Raw genomic sequence first — 13,946 nt, 5'->3', positions numbered from 1 at the left:
ATTTTATCATTTCCCAAATATGCCTGTATACCTATACAATCCAGTTTGGGGGAGTGGAATGGAAAACACGCGTGTTTAGGAGAGAGTCAGAACTTGGTTTGAATCTGCCTCTTACTATCTGTGTGGCTTTGGGAAAATCACTTAGTCTCCGTATGCCTTTGTATCCTCTTATGAAAATTCAGAGAATTCGTACTTCAGCACAGTGCTCGGTATAAAGCGTGTGCTCAAATAATTCCTATTGAACGAAGCGTCTAATATAATATACAGTAGTGTCGGTAGATAGTACCTCTTCTCATTTCCCCTTTGTCCCCTGTGAGTTCTGCTGTCATGTTCCTTTGTAAACTAGCAAATCCCCAACCATTCTTCACATCCCGCATCAAATGTCATTTCTTTGGAGATGATTTCTCCAGCCCTTCTAGGCAGACCAAATGGTTCCATCTCCGCATTTCCATAGCATCTTACACCTACCTCTCAGAGCACTGTGTTGCCATTGGTAATTTATCTATTTCCCCAACTAGGTATAGGAAGTTCCTTTAGGGGCTCGATTTTACCTCATTGGGCTTTGTGTCTCTATTTTCTAACGAAGTTCCAGGTACATGATAGAGCGACTAAATGTTGAAAGATGAAGAGACTGAGCTGTCTGCCAGAGCTTTCCTAGAATGTAGGATTTGACTATACTTTTTTTTTTTTAAGTAATCTCTACACCCAACGGGGACTTGAACTCACGACCCCAAGATCAAGAATCACATGCTGTAGCGACTGAGCCAGCCAGGCGCCCCTTGACTATACTTTTTTTTTTTTTTTAAGATTTTATTTATTTATTTGGCAGAGAGAGACACAGTGAGAAAGGGAACACAAGCAGGGGGAGTGGGAGAGGGAGAAGCAGGCTTCCAGCGGAGCAGGGAGCCTGACGCAGGGCTCGATCCCAGGACCCTGGGATCACGACCCAAGCCAGAGGCAGACGCTCAACGACTGAGCCAGCCAGGCGCCCCTTGACTATACTTTTTAATTCACATATTTTCCCCACTAGACCACGAAATCTAAGGGAAGGCCTCTTTCCTTGTATTTACAGCACTGACCCAGTGCCTGGCTTGATAAATGTCTGTTGAATTAATGTAGGCAAAATCTGTCTTTAGGGCTCTTCCTCCTATTCTTTTTTTTTTTTATTAAGATTTTATTTATTTGACAGAGAGCAAGAGAGCACAAGCAGGGGGAGCGACAGAGGGAGGGGGAGAAGCAGGCTCCCCGCTGAGCAGGGAGCCCGATGTTGGGCTCGATCCCAGGACCCTGGGATCATGACCTGAGCTGAAGGCAGACACTTAACCGACGGAGCCACCCAGGCGCCCCCCCCCCCCACCTATTCTTTATTTGAGTAACTCTCCTCCTCTCACTTCACAGGATCCTTAAAATATCTCTTTCCATGTTTGTTCTCAGTTTCTGCATTCTTTTGCTAAGTGCCAAAGGATAGGTTTGAATTAGGTAAACTCATCTCTGCTAACTCCTTGCTCTCCCTCCCAATTAGTGCCTCAGTGCAGCTATAATGTAAATGTCCTAGCAGGTGATGGTATATCTGGCTTCACGACAGCCTGTTTGGGAGGAGGGGGAGATTTGGATGCATAATCCTTAAAATATCTTTCAAATTACATTGTATAGGGTGACCATCCAGTGTGTTAGTTGGCATGTCTAGCCCTGGGCAGAGGTGTGGTAAGTTAGAGATAGTGCATCAACCTGTGAAATCTCTCGGTTTTGAACTTGCCCTTTTAAATTTAGAGAATTAACCTCATCAAGTCTAACTGCCTGCTCTGAGTTTGGGAATGCTCGAGTCATGACCTCCCATGGAGCTAGGAGAAAAATCTTGGTTTACCTAATGTGACCCCCACTTCGTTTTTGTTTGCCCAGCAACCACCAAGGGATCATTTTCCATGCTGATTGTCACATGAAGAAATTTGTGTTCTGGGCGGGTATTCAGCTAGCAAGTAGTATACTAGAATTATCTGTTTTAGCAGTCTGTCATGCTGACCGATTCAAAGTTGACCAGTGACCAATACAAAATAAATATGGATGCCTAAGATTCCTTAGTATTGTCTCATGCAAGGCTGGTCTTTGATTGGGTGGTCAAGTATCCTAGCATGTGTCGTCAAGAAAGGAGTAAGACATTTCCCTTATGATTACAATTTTTAATTCTTGAAGGAAAGCCTTTTCTGTTAAAAAAAAAATAACCCTCATAAATATTAATGGTGTTATGTTGATCCATTGATGTATCAGATTGTACAAGGAGAAACGTTTTTAGTCTCAGAGTCCTAAATGAGAATGTAGTTAGACTAAGGACTGTCAGTAAAATTTTCCTTTTCCTTTATCCTGATTCTTGTCTTCTCTCCCTTCGGACATCTGTTCCCGGAGACTGTTGTCTTTACTCCATATCCCCTTCTTTCAGTGAGGGAGACAGATAAGCAGTTGTCTTGAGAATATAAGTGGATTCCAGTGCCTGCTACAGAAACAAGTGGTGAGTGTTCTCCATCACTTGCAAACTATAAATTAATTAAGTTGACAACTTTTCCTTCTTTATGTTATGCTTTCAGAAGGACTTTTGAAATACCATTTGTTGCAGTTTCTGATTGTAATCGTAACATATGGTCATTGTAGAGAATTGATAGTACAGAAAAGTACTGAGAGAGAATAAAAATCTCAACACCTAGAGATAACAGCTGTTAGCATTTTGATGTATTTACTTACAGCTTTCTTATGTGTGTATAACATATTTTTATTGGGATTCTATTATATATAAAGTGCTACATCTTGGGTTTTCGAAAGTGTCCTTACATCTGAAACATTTTCAAGTACCATTAGGTATTTGAAAACATTTTAAATTGCTAGATAACATTTTGTTACATGACTATACCATGTGTTGTTTATTAAAAAAGAACATCCTTTTGTTGTTGGGCATGCAGCTTGATTCCAATTTTTCCATCTTAAAAATAATTCTGTACTTAATCTTTGTCTGAATTTCTGATTGTTTCATTAGACTAGAATCCTACAAAGGAACTTACTTGGTCTAAGTGTGTGATTTTTTTTTTTTTTTTTTTTTTTTACAAAAAATACTTATGAGGGGCACCTGGCTGGCTCAGTGGGAATGGTATATATTGCTGGTATTTTATTTTATTTTTTAATTTCATTTTATTTTAAGTATGCTGTACACCCAACGTGGGGCTTGAACTCATGACCCCGAGATCAAGAGTCACATAATCTTGACCGACTGAGCCAGCCAGGCGTCCCTATCACCAGTATTTAAAAGTATTGAACATTTTAAAAAATATATTCACTAGGTTCTTGAACTTGTGTCATGTGTATTTATCTCTGTTCCTGTTCTTTAGCCATTTTCCATTTTGATTTTTGTGAGCTTTTTAATATTTCAAAACTATCATCCCTTTTTAGTGTCTGTTGCAAATATTTTTCCTAGCCTGTGGCTGGTCTTTTAGGTTTTCTTATTTAGTAATGGCTTTTGAGCTTCAATTTTTTCCATTTTTGTGTAGTCCAACTCTATTGATTTTTCCATTTGTGGTTTCTTCCATTGCTTATATGCTTAAAAATTCCATTCTTATTCAGTAGATGTTTTGGTTAGCTTTAATTGGTCAGATTTATAGTTTTGAAGGCACTGGATTTGTTCTACAGAACTGCAAATATAGCTATTGCTGCTCTTCGTTCTTTTTAAATATTTTATACACAGACTTGGAAGTGTTAGTTACAAAAGTAGGAGCAGCTATAATTCCTTTGCAACAGGACCGTGTGCGAAGAGAGTGATTCTTAAGAAATCTTTTGAACAAAAAAAAGGACATGATATGTTGACATTTTATTGCAGTGAACAACTGTGTTGATTGAATGTTCCACATTTTAGCAAGCATCCCAGGTGATTCTTGTGCACTCTAAGGTTTGAGAATCTCTGGGCTAGGAAGGAACATTAGTGTAAGAAGCAGATCCGTGGAGGCAAAGAACAAAATGCAAGCATGTGAGACCTTAAGTTCAGAGATAGATCTCAAACCAGTAGATGAGCCAGTAGGCAGAAGGGACAGTCAGAATCAACAGGGCATAGGTCTGTTCATCAGAAAAATCACTTAATATCCTGTTTCCTCAGGCCAGTCACAACTTCTCAGGCTTCTTATCTTTAAAACGAGGATAAGGGGCGCCTGGGTGGCTCAGTCAGTTAAGCGTCTGCCTTTGGCTCAGGTCATGATCCCAGGCTCCTGGGATCGAGCCCCTGCATCGGGCTCCCTGCTCAGTGGGGCATCTGCTTCTCCCTCTCCCCCTGATCCTCCTCCCCACTTGTGTTCTCTCTCTCTCTGTCTCAAATAAATAAATAAAATCTTTTTTTTAAATAAAAAAGGTGAGTTTTAAAAAAAATAGAATGAGGATAAGAAGTACTTGTACCCAAGTATACAAGATGGTAAAGACCAGGGGAAATAGAATTTAACAGTGTTTTGCAAAATTCATAGGTTTTATTGTTAATGATAGAATCAGAGGAAGTGCTGGTGGTGGTCAGCATCCAGATGATGTGGCACCAGGTCCCAGAGACTCACTGTTGACAAGTGTAGAGTTCAGGGTCAAGAAATCCTGTCCCTGGAAGGACTTGAAGGGGGGGGGTTGTTGGTGAGGGAAAGGAGAAGGCAGGACATCAACTGAAGTTCAGCTGGCTTCGTGAGACTGAAATATTTGGTCAGTCACTGAGGGAAACGAATCACATGAGGTATTCAGCCTGGAGGAACAAAGCTGTCAGGCTCTTTCAAGGTTTCAGTCTTACTGAGCGATGTGACTAATAGCCACCAAGTTCCTTCACCACTCCCCTTCCCCATTTAGAACCAGGATCGTGTCAGGGTATGAGGTGAGGGCACACCTGTAGGAGGTTCATAGAATTAGAGGATTGGATGCTCTGGGGGTTGAGGGAAGGTGGAAGGATTCCAAGAAGTATGTACTTTTTTTGTTGTGACAACCCCAGGAAGTGGGAAGTATGGCTCCTGAACAATCTAATTTCCTTTTTGACTTCTTTCCCTGTAGGATTTCAGTTGCCTTTATTGCAAAGTTAATACATTCCAGAGTTATTAAACCTCAGAGGGTAATAAATAGACTATATAGCAGTAAAAAGAGATACACATAGTTATTTGAACCAGCCTGATGCAAACTCCATTCCTTAAGTCTAGTGGAAAGAGCATGGGCTTCAGTCTGTTGGAAACCACCCGAATTATTTCTGAGTTGGAATTCCCTGTCAGTTTCTTACTGTTTGATCTTGAATAGGATGTCTATGAGCCACCATCTTTTACATCTGGAAAAGAAAGATAACATTTTCTACTCGAATAATTATTTGAGGACCCAATCAGATATAATAGTAAAAGAACCTCGTGTATTGACTGGTACACGGTAAGTGTGCAGTGTCCTTTTTCAGTTGGTTAATCAAATTTCAACCACCGTTTTTTTCAATTTCAGTAATTCTTATCTGATTTCCTGATATAGTACCTCAACTGCTTGCTATAGCCCTCATCCTATGGGGCCCACAATTCTTCCTTCCTGGCTTCAGCTTTCTTCACATCATCTAGCTTTTCCTTCTCTTTCAAGTTTCCTCCCTCCTTCCCAACTTGACTTCTAAGGAAGCGAGGTTCTTTCTGTTCTGGAATCTAGGACCACTTCTCTCTAGGTGGAAAATTCTGTCCTCAGCCTCCTGAATAATGAATATATTCTCCTGGTCTTCTACTCAGAGGAATCTTTTTCAACTAGCCTCCCATATTTTTTCCTGGCCCCTTCTCAAACTTGCTTATTTTGCATCATTTATCCTGCTTTTGTTTTTTGTGTTTTTTGTTTGTTTGTTTGTTTTTAAAGATTTTATTTATTTATTTGACAGAGAGAGAGAATGAGAGACAGCACAAGAGGGAAGAGGGTCAGAGGGAGAAGCAGACCCCCCGCTGAGCAGGGAGCCCGATGCGGGACTCGATCCCAGGACTCTGGGATCATGACCTGAGCCGAAGGCAGTCGCCCAACCAACTGAGCCACCCAGGCGCCCCCTTGCTTTTGTTTTTTTAAAAAAGATTTTATTTATTTATTTGAGAGAGAAAGAGAGGGAGGGAGAGCACAGAGGGAGAAGCAGACTCTCTACTGAGCAGAGGGCCCGATGTGGGACTTGATCCCAGGACCCTGAGATCATGACCTGAGCTGAAGGCAGACGCTTAACTGGCTGAGCCACCCAGGTGCCCTATCCTGCTTTTGTAGCTCAGGTTTTTGAAAATCTCCTCCCCCCCATTCCGGAGTAACTTATTGTAGCCCTTCAGGTTTTGTCATGCTCTTCTGGCTACATTCAGGTCTTCCTACAGATACGTAAGAACACGCTGACCAAAAATCTGACTAATGATGAATGATATCCCAACCAGGCTAGAGCTTTCACCACTTGATTTTGAGCATATGACAAGAGACCTGTTCTGAGACTCTAGAATACACTATGCTACGGTCAATACTTACCTCAGCTAAACCTCTCTGTTGACCCACAGGGGACCAAGGAGTCACTCTAGTGCTGAGCACTACTTACTTTTTAGACTTTGTCAGCAGGGAAACTCGCGAAACCTCTCTTGTGTTTCTCTCTGCATCCAAGTAGCTCTCAATAATAGAGCTGTAAAGTCTTATTTTGAGTTAGTGAAAAGGGGAGAAACTCCTTTCGGAGATACTTGCTTTGAAGCCTCACACATCTGGGTACGATGGTGCTGGAGTTAGTACAACATAAAAACAGTTCCCATGGGACGCCTGGGTGGCTCAGTTGGTGAAGCGACTGCCTTTGGCTCAGGTCATGATCCTGGAGTCCCGGGATCGAGTCCCGCGTCAGGCTCCCTGCTTGGCAGGGAGTCTGCTTCTCCCTCTGACCTTCCCCCCTCTCATGTGCTCTCTCTCATTCTCTCTCTCTCAAATAAATAAATAAAAATATTAAAAAAAAAAACAGTTCCCACATTCATTCATTTAGGAAATATTTATCGAGAACTTACAATATCCAATGTGAAGTTCTGGATGGGAGGATGAAATGAGTTAAATGAAATTAATTAAATTAAAGCCCGCCTGAGATCTCACAGAGTCGGGAAAGGAAGGTGAACCACAAGCCGCCATGCTACACAGCATAAAGGGATGAACGTTGTGTGGGGGGTACAAATGAAAGAGAATGCATCTTCAGAGAAGGCAGGGATTCCTCCAGGCTGAATACCTCATATGATTCGTTTCCCTCAGTGACTGACCAAATATTTCAGTCTCATGAAGCCAGCTGAGCTTCAGTAACAAGATTTTGAAATATTTCAAGTCAATGTAAGGAAAAAAATGAAATTCAGTTGTCCCAACAATGAGTATAGTGTCATTGGATGAGGGCAGCCTGTGGGCACCAGAAGACCCTGATAATTGCAGTGCTTCATCTGTGAAGCCTTCTTTCTTTTCCTCAGGTTGTGGAAATAAAATAAAACAGTCCTCCAAAAGAGCAAAGTGGAGCATTTCCAATTTTGTCCTTTAATAAATGGTTTGTTGGCATTGAATAGAATGAAAATAATGATAGGTCTTTTGCCACCAAAGCATAATGACCCTTGTGGCCTTTCTCCTCACTCTGTACCCTGTACTTTAGATGGTAAACAGCAATTTGAGTGGCAATATTGAAAATGATTTTAACTCTCTGTTGCTCAGCAAGCATGGAACCGACACACAGCCCACATTGTGCTCACTGAGCCAGGACAAATAGCAAAGGAGTGGTCCTCGAATTTTCCCCTGTCCCCAAGTTCACTGAAACAGAAAGCCTGGTATCAATAGATATAAGGCCTTGATTGAGAAGGCCGAGAATCCATGGGTAGCCAGAAAACTTATAAACCTAGAACTTACTGTGACATTGATATTAAAACTGCATAGAACTTAGACTCTGAGTTCTGTAGGTGAAATTATTACCATCCTAACCTTTAGAAAAGTTATAGGACAGTTAGATTTCAAATTTCGTTTACAGTCAAGGGAAAAAAATGTTATTTTTTTCTTCACATAGCTGTGTAAAAAGTCTTTATTCTTTTTTAAATTTTTTTTTTTGAGAGAGAGAGAGAATGAGAGACAGAGAGCACGAGAGGGAAGAGGGTCAGAGGGAGAAGCAGACCCCCCGCTGAGCAGGGAGCCTGATGCGGGACTCAATCCCGGGACTCCAGGATCATGACCTGAGCCGAAGGCAGTCGCTTAACCAACTGAGCCACACAGGCGCCCCAAAAGTCTTTATTCTTTAAAGAATGTTCAATTATATAACCTGACTCTAAATTTTAAATGGCACAGATGTGATGGAGTAGCACCCTAATAGGGTTGCCAGAGTTAGCAAAAACAAACAACCCCCCCCAAAACTACAGGATACCCAGTTGAATTTGAATTTGAGATAAACAAATAATTTTTTAGTATAAGTATGATGCATGTAATATCTCGCAACCCTAACCTTAAGGGGCACTGCCTGATTATATAATATTCCAGTGGGTTGGTTAAATTTTAGGAGGCAGGTTTGCTTTTTTTTTTTTTTTTAAAGGTTTTTTTAAGAGAGAGACTGTGTGAGAGAGAGATGGGAGGAGGGGCAGAGGGAGAGAATCTTCAAGCAGACTCCCTGCTGAGCAGGACAGCCTGATGCAGGACTCAATCTCAAGTCCCTAAGATCATGACCTGAGCAGAAACAGAGTCTGACGCTCAACTGACTGAGCCACCCAGGAGCCCCCAGGTTTGCTTTTAATCCCCAGTTTTCATCTTTCCCTATTCCTGCATGTCTCCTCAATATACAAGATTTGAATGAATGGAAAGATCTTCTGTGAAGAAGACCATTCATTTCATAAATGAATTATTTTAAAGCCTTCCACTCCGCTGCAAAAAAAAAAGCCTCTTTTTTTTTTTGGTCCCCTTTTTGTGCTGTCCCAATTGCTCTTCACTTGCTGATCTGGGTTGCATCATTTAGAGCAGTGCCTCAACTATAAATGTCTCAACTTTCTGTTGTTCTTGGTCGGAAGGCTCAGCCAGACAGAGGTAGGGGCTGAGGTGGGGGAGGGGGAGAGTCTAGGAACTGAGTCAAAAAAGTAGAACTAATTTAAAAAAAAATTTTTTTTTTTTAAGATTTTATTTATTTGACAGAGAGAGAGAGACAGCGAGAGAGGGAACACAAGCTGGGGGAGTGGGAGAGGGAGAAGCAGGCTTCCCGCGGAGCAGGGAGCCCGATGCGGGGCTCGATCCCAGGACCCTGGGATCATGACCTGAGCTGAAGGCAGACGCGTAACGACTGAGCCACCCAGGCGCCCCTAAAAAAAATTTTTTTTAAAGATTTTATTTTTAAGTAATCTCTCCACCCTACATGGGGTTCAAACTCACAACCCCAAGATCAAGAGTCTCATGCTCCTCCAACCAAGCCAGCCAGGTGCCCCAAAGTTGAACTATTTTAAGTGAGAATTTGGAGAACACCCAAAATGAACATGTAGTGAGCCAAAATGTAGACCTCAACATGGGATTTTCCTTTAACTAAAGAATCTTACTTCCCCAAATAGTAACTCTATAGAGTGTCTGATCATTTCAGTGCACATTCAATTCACATATCCATCAGAGTTAAAAAATGTATGAAAAATTGATGATTCTGCATTTAGTTCTTATTAATTTTACAAGTAAAAATACATCTTCACAGTTGAATACTTTGATGTCAGCTTCCAGGAATCCTTAATTGCTCCTTATCTCAAAGGAGATTGGGGGGCATCTGGCTGGTTCAGTCAGTAGAGCATGTGGCTCTTGATCTCAGGGTTCTGAGTTCAAGCCCCACATTGGGTGTAGAGCTTACTTAAAAAAAATAAAGGAGATTGGTTCCCTGCACCTCAGGCTATCCCTGAAGACAGATTCTAAGTAGACAAGTTGTCTGAATGAATATGATTAAGATAGGCTCTTCTCTAAATTTATAACAATTTTGGGAGGGACATTAAATTATCAAACAAAAACTGTAAGAAAGATTATAGACTTTCAGTAGTTGCTTAATTCTATCATAAGAAAACCCTTTTATGAAACCCTGAGACACCTTATCAACGTTTTAAATCTATTAAACACTCACACACATTACATATTAATATGCTGATTATAGAATATTCTTTTCAAGAAAAAAATCTTGACAGAGCTTTGCATGAAAAATTCATTAGCTTGTTTTAACTTAGTGTACATCCTCAAAGATAAAAAACACATATTTTAACAAACCAGAAGTTCTAGTCAGACAAAACTGGGTGACAAAAAGAAATAAGATGCATCCAAATTGGAAAGGTAGAAATAACATTATCGGTATTTGCAGATTACATGACCATACATGTAGGAAATCCTAAAGAATCTACCAAAAAAAGTTAAAGTTAATAAGTGAATTCAACGATCTATGTGTCTGCTTTTGTGCCAGTACCATACAGTCTTGATGATTACAGCTATAGTCCTGGCACAAAAACAGGCACATAGATCAAAGGAACAGAATAGAGAGCCCAGAAATGGACCCTCAACTCTGTGGTCAACTCATCTTCGACAAAGCAGGAAAGAATGTCCGATGGAAAAAAGTCTCTTCAGCAAATGGTGTTGGGCAAATTGGACAGCCACATGCAGAAGAATGAAACTGGACCATTTCCTTACACGACACACAAAAACAGACTCACAATGGATGAAAGACCTAAATATGAGACAGGAATCCATCAAAATCCTTGAGGAGAACACAGGCAGCAACCTCTTCGACCTCAGCCGCAGCAACTTCTTGCTAGATACATCGCCAAAGGCAAGGGAAACAAGGGCAAAAATGAACTATTGGGACTTCATCAAGATAAAAAGCTTTTGCACAGCAAAGGAAACAGTCAACAAAACCAAAAGACAACTGACAGAATGGAAGAAGATTATTTGCAAATGACATATCAGATAAAGGGCTAGTATCCAAAATCTATAAAGAACTTATCAAACTCAACACCCAAAGAACAATCCAATCAAGAAATGGACAGAAGACATGAACAGACATTTTTCCAAAGAAGACATCCAAATGGCCAACAAACACATGAAAAAGTGCTCAACATCGCTTGGCATCAGGGAAATCCAAATCAAAACCTCAATGAGATACCACCTCACACCAGTCAGAATGGCTAAAATTAACAAGTCAGGAAACAACAGATGTTGGCGGGGATGCGGAGAAAGGGGAACCTTCCTACACTGTTGGTGGGAATGCAAGTTGGTGCAGCCACTCTGGAAAACAGTATGGGGGTTCCTCAAAAAGTTGAAAATAGATCTACCCTATGACCCAGCAATTGCACTACTAGGTATTTACCCCAAAGATACAAATGTAGTGATCCGAACGGGTACGTGCACCCCAGTGTTTATAGCAGCAATGTTCACAATAGCCAAACTGTGGAAAGAGCCTAGATGTCCATCAACAGATGAATGGATAAAGAAGATGTGGTGTATATATATACAATGGAGTATTATGCAGCCATCAAAAACGAAATCTTGCCATTTGCAACGACGTGGATGGAACAAGAGGGTATTATGCTAAGCGAAATAGGTCAATCATAGAAAGACAATTATCATATGATCTCACTGATATGTGGACTTTAAGAAACAAGACAGAGGATCATAGGGGAAGAGAGGAAAAAATGAAACAAGACGAAACCAGAGAGGGAGACAAAATATAAGAGACTCTTAATCATAGGAAACAAACTGAGGGTTGCTGGAGGTGAGGGGGGTGGGGGGATGGGGTAACTGGGTGATGGACACTGGGGAGGGTATGTGTTGTAATGAGCACTGAGTATTAGATAAGAATGATGAATCACAGACCTGTACCCCTGAAACAAATAATACATTATATGTTAGGGGCACCTGGATGGCCCAGTCATATAAGCATCTGCCTTAGGCTCAGGTCATGATCTCAGGGTCCTGGGATTGAGCCCCACGTCAGACTCCCCACTCAGCCTGCTTCTCTCTCTCCTCCCCACTTGTGCTATCTCTGTCTCTCGCTCTCAAATAAATAAATAAAATATTTAAAGAAATACATATGTTAATTAATTGAATTTTTAAAAAATAATAAAAATAGAAAAAATAAGTGAATTCAGCAAACTTACAGGATATGAGGTCAACATGCCAAAATTAATTGTATTTCTATACACTAGCAATGAACAATCCGAAAGGAAATTAAGAAACAATTCCATTTACAAAACAACAACATGGATAAAATTCTTAAGAATAAATTTAACCAGGGGCAGCTGGGTGGCTCAGTCGTTAAGCGTCTGCCTTCAACTCAGGTCATGATCCCAGGGTCCTGGGATCGAGCCCCGTGTCGGGCTCCCTGCTCAGCGGGAAGCCTGCTTCTCCCTCTCCCACTCCCCCTGCTTGTGTTCCCTCTCTCGCTGTGTCTCTCTCTGTCAAATAAATAAATAAAATCTTAAAAAAAAAAAAAGAATAAATTTAACCAAGGAGGTAAGTCTATACTCAGAAAACTGCAAAACACTTCTGACAGAAATTAAGAAGCCCTAAATAAATGAAAGACATCCTATGTTCATGGCTCAGAAGACTTAATATTGTTAAGATGGCAATTTTCTTCAAAACGATCTACAGATTCCATGTAATCTCTATCAAAATCTCAATGGCTTTTTTTTTTTTTTTCAGAAATGTAAAAACCAATCCTCAGATTCATATGGATTTGCAAGGGGTCCCAAATAACCAAAACAATCTTGAAAAGGAACAATGTTGGAGACTCACACTTCAGATTTTTAAACTTACTACAAAGCTACATTAATCAAAAGAGTGTTGTGCTGACATGAGGATTGGATATGTAGATCAATCAGTAGAATAGAGGGCCCAGAAATAAACCCTCACATTTATGGTCAATTGATTTTCCACAAGGATGCCAAGAATACTACTCAGTGGGGAAGAGGAGTCTTGAACAAATGGTGTCGGGGCAACCAGATATTCACATGTAAAAGAATAAAATTGGATCTTTATCTCACATTATATTTAAAAATTACCTCATTATGGATCAAAGACCTAAATGTAAAAAATAAAACTATAAAACTTTTAGAAGAAAACAAATAAGTGAAATCTACATGACCTTGGATTTGGCAATGGTTTCTGAAATATGACACCAAAAGCACAAGAAACAAAAGAAAAAGCATATAAATTGGATTTCATCAAAACTAGAATCTTTTGTGCATCAGAGGACACTATCCCTTGGGTGGCTCAGTGGGTTAAGCATCCGACTCTTGGTTTGGGCTCAGGTCATGATCTTAGGGTCCTGAGATTGAGCCCTGTGTCAGGCTCCCTGCTCAGCGTGGAGTCTGCTTCCCCTCTCCCTCTGCCCCCTCCCTGCACGGGCTCTCTCTCTCTTCTCTAAAATAAATAAATAAAATCTTAAAAAAAAAAAAGCAAAAAAAAAAAAAAAGGACACTACTAAGAGTTTGAAAAGATAAGACACAGAATGGGAAGACATATTTGCAAATCACATTTCTGATAAGGGTCCAATAACCAGAAATTAAAAGAAACTGTTACAACTTAACAACAAAGAGGTTCATTCCTTATAAAATACTAGAATACTAGGAATAAAAAGAAACGTTCAATTTGACAAAGGGCATTTACAAAGTCTCCAGATAACATCATGCTCAATGGTAAAAAACTGAATGCTTTGCTCAAGATCAGGAACAAGATGAGGCCTGCTCTTTCCACTTCTCTTCAATGTACTGGATGTTCTAGCAAGTGTAATCAGGCAAGAAATAAAGGGCATTCAGATTGGAAGGAAAGAAGTAAGACTATCTTTATTCACATTCAATGTGATCATCCATATAAGATATTATGGAATCTACAAAAAATATATTAGATATAATAAGTGAGTTTAACAAGGTTTCAGGATACAAGATAAAAATAGAAACATCACTATCCTTTCTATATACTAGCAACTAACA

The 13,946-nt window shown here is 40.3% G+C and overlaps 1 long non-coding RNA gene across 1 annotated transcript in view; it reads left to right on the top strand.

The window, feature by feature from the left end:
- LOC129046005 (uncharacterized) overlaps positions 1 to 13,946 on the top strand; it is an 86,785-nt gene that overhangs the window by 14,315 nt on the left and 58,524 nt on the right. The gene's annotated exons all lie outside the window — the stretch shown is intronic.

Source organism: Mirounga angustirostris, unplaced genomic scaffold, assembly GCF_029215605.1.
Source record: "Mirounga angustirostris isolate CCGP_5_RB_7025 unplaced genomic scaffold, mMirAng1.0.hap1 SCAF_11, whole genome shotgun sequence".
Taxonomy (NCBI): Eukaryota; Metazoa; Chordata; class Mammalia; order Carnivora; family Phocidae; genus Mirounga; species Mirounga angustirostris.
The sequence above is the reverse complement of the archived record's forward strand: the minus strand, read 5'-3'. Positions and strand labels throughout refer to the sequence as shown.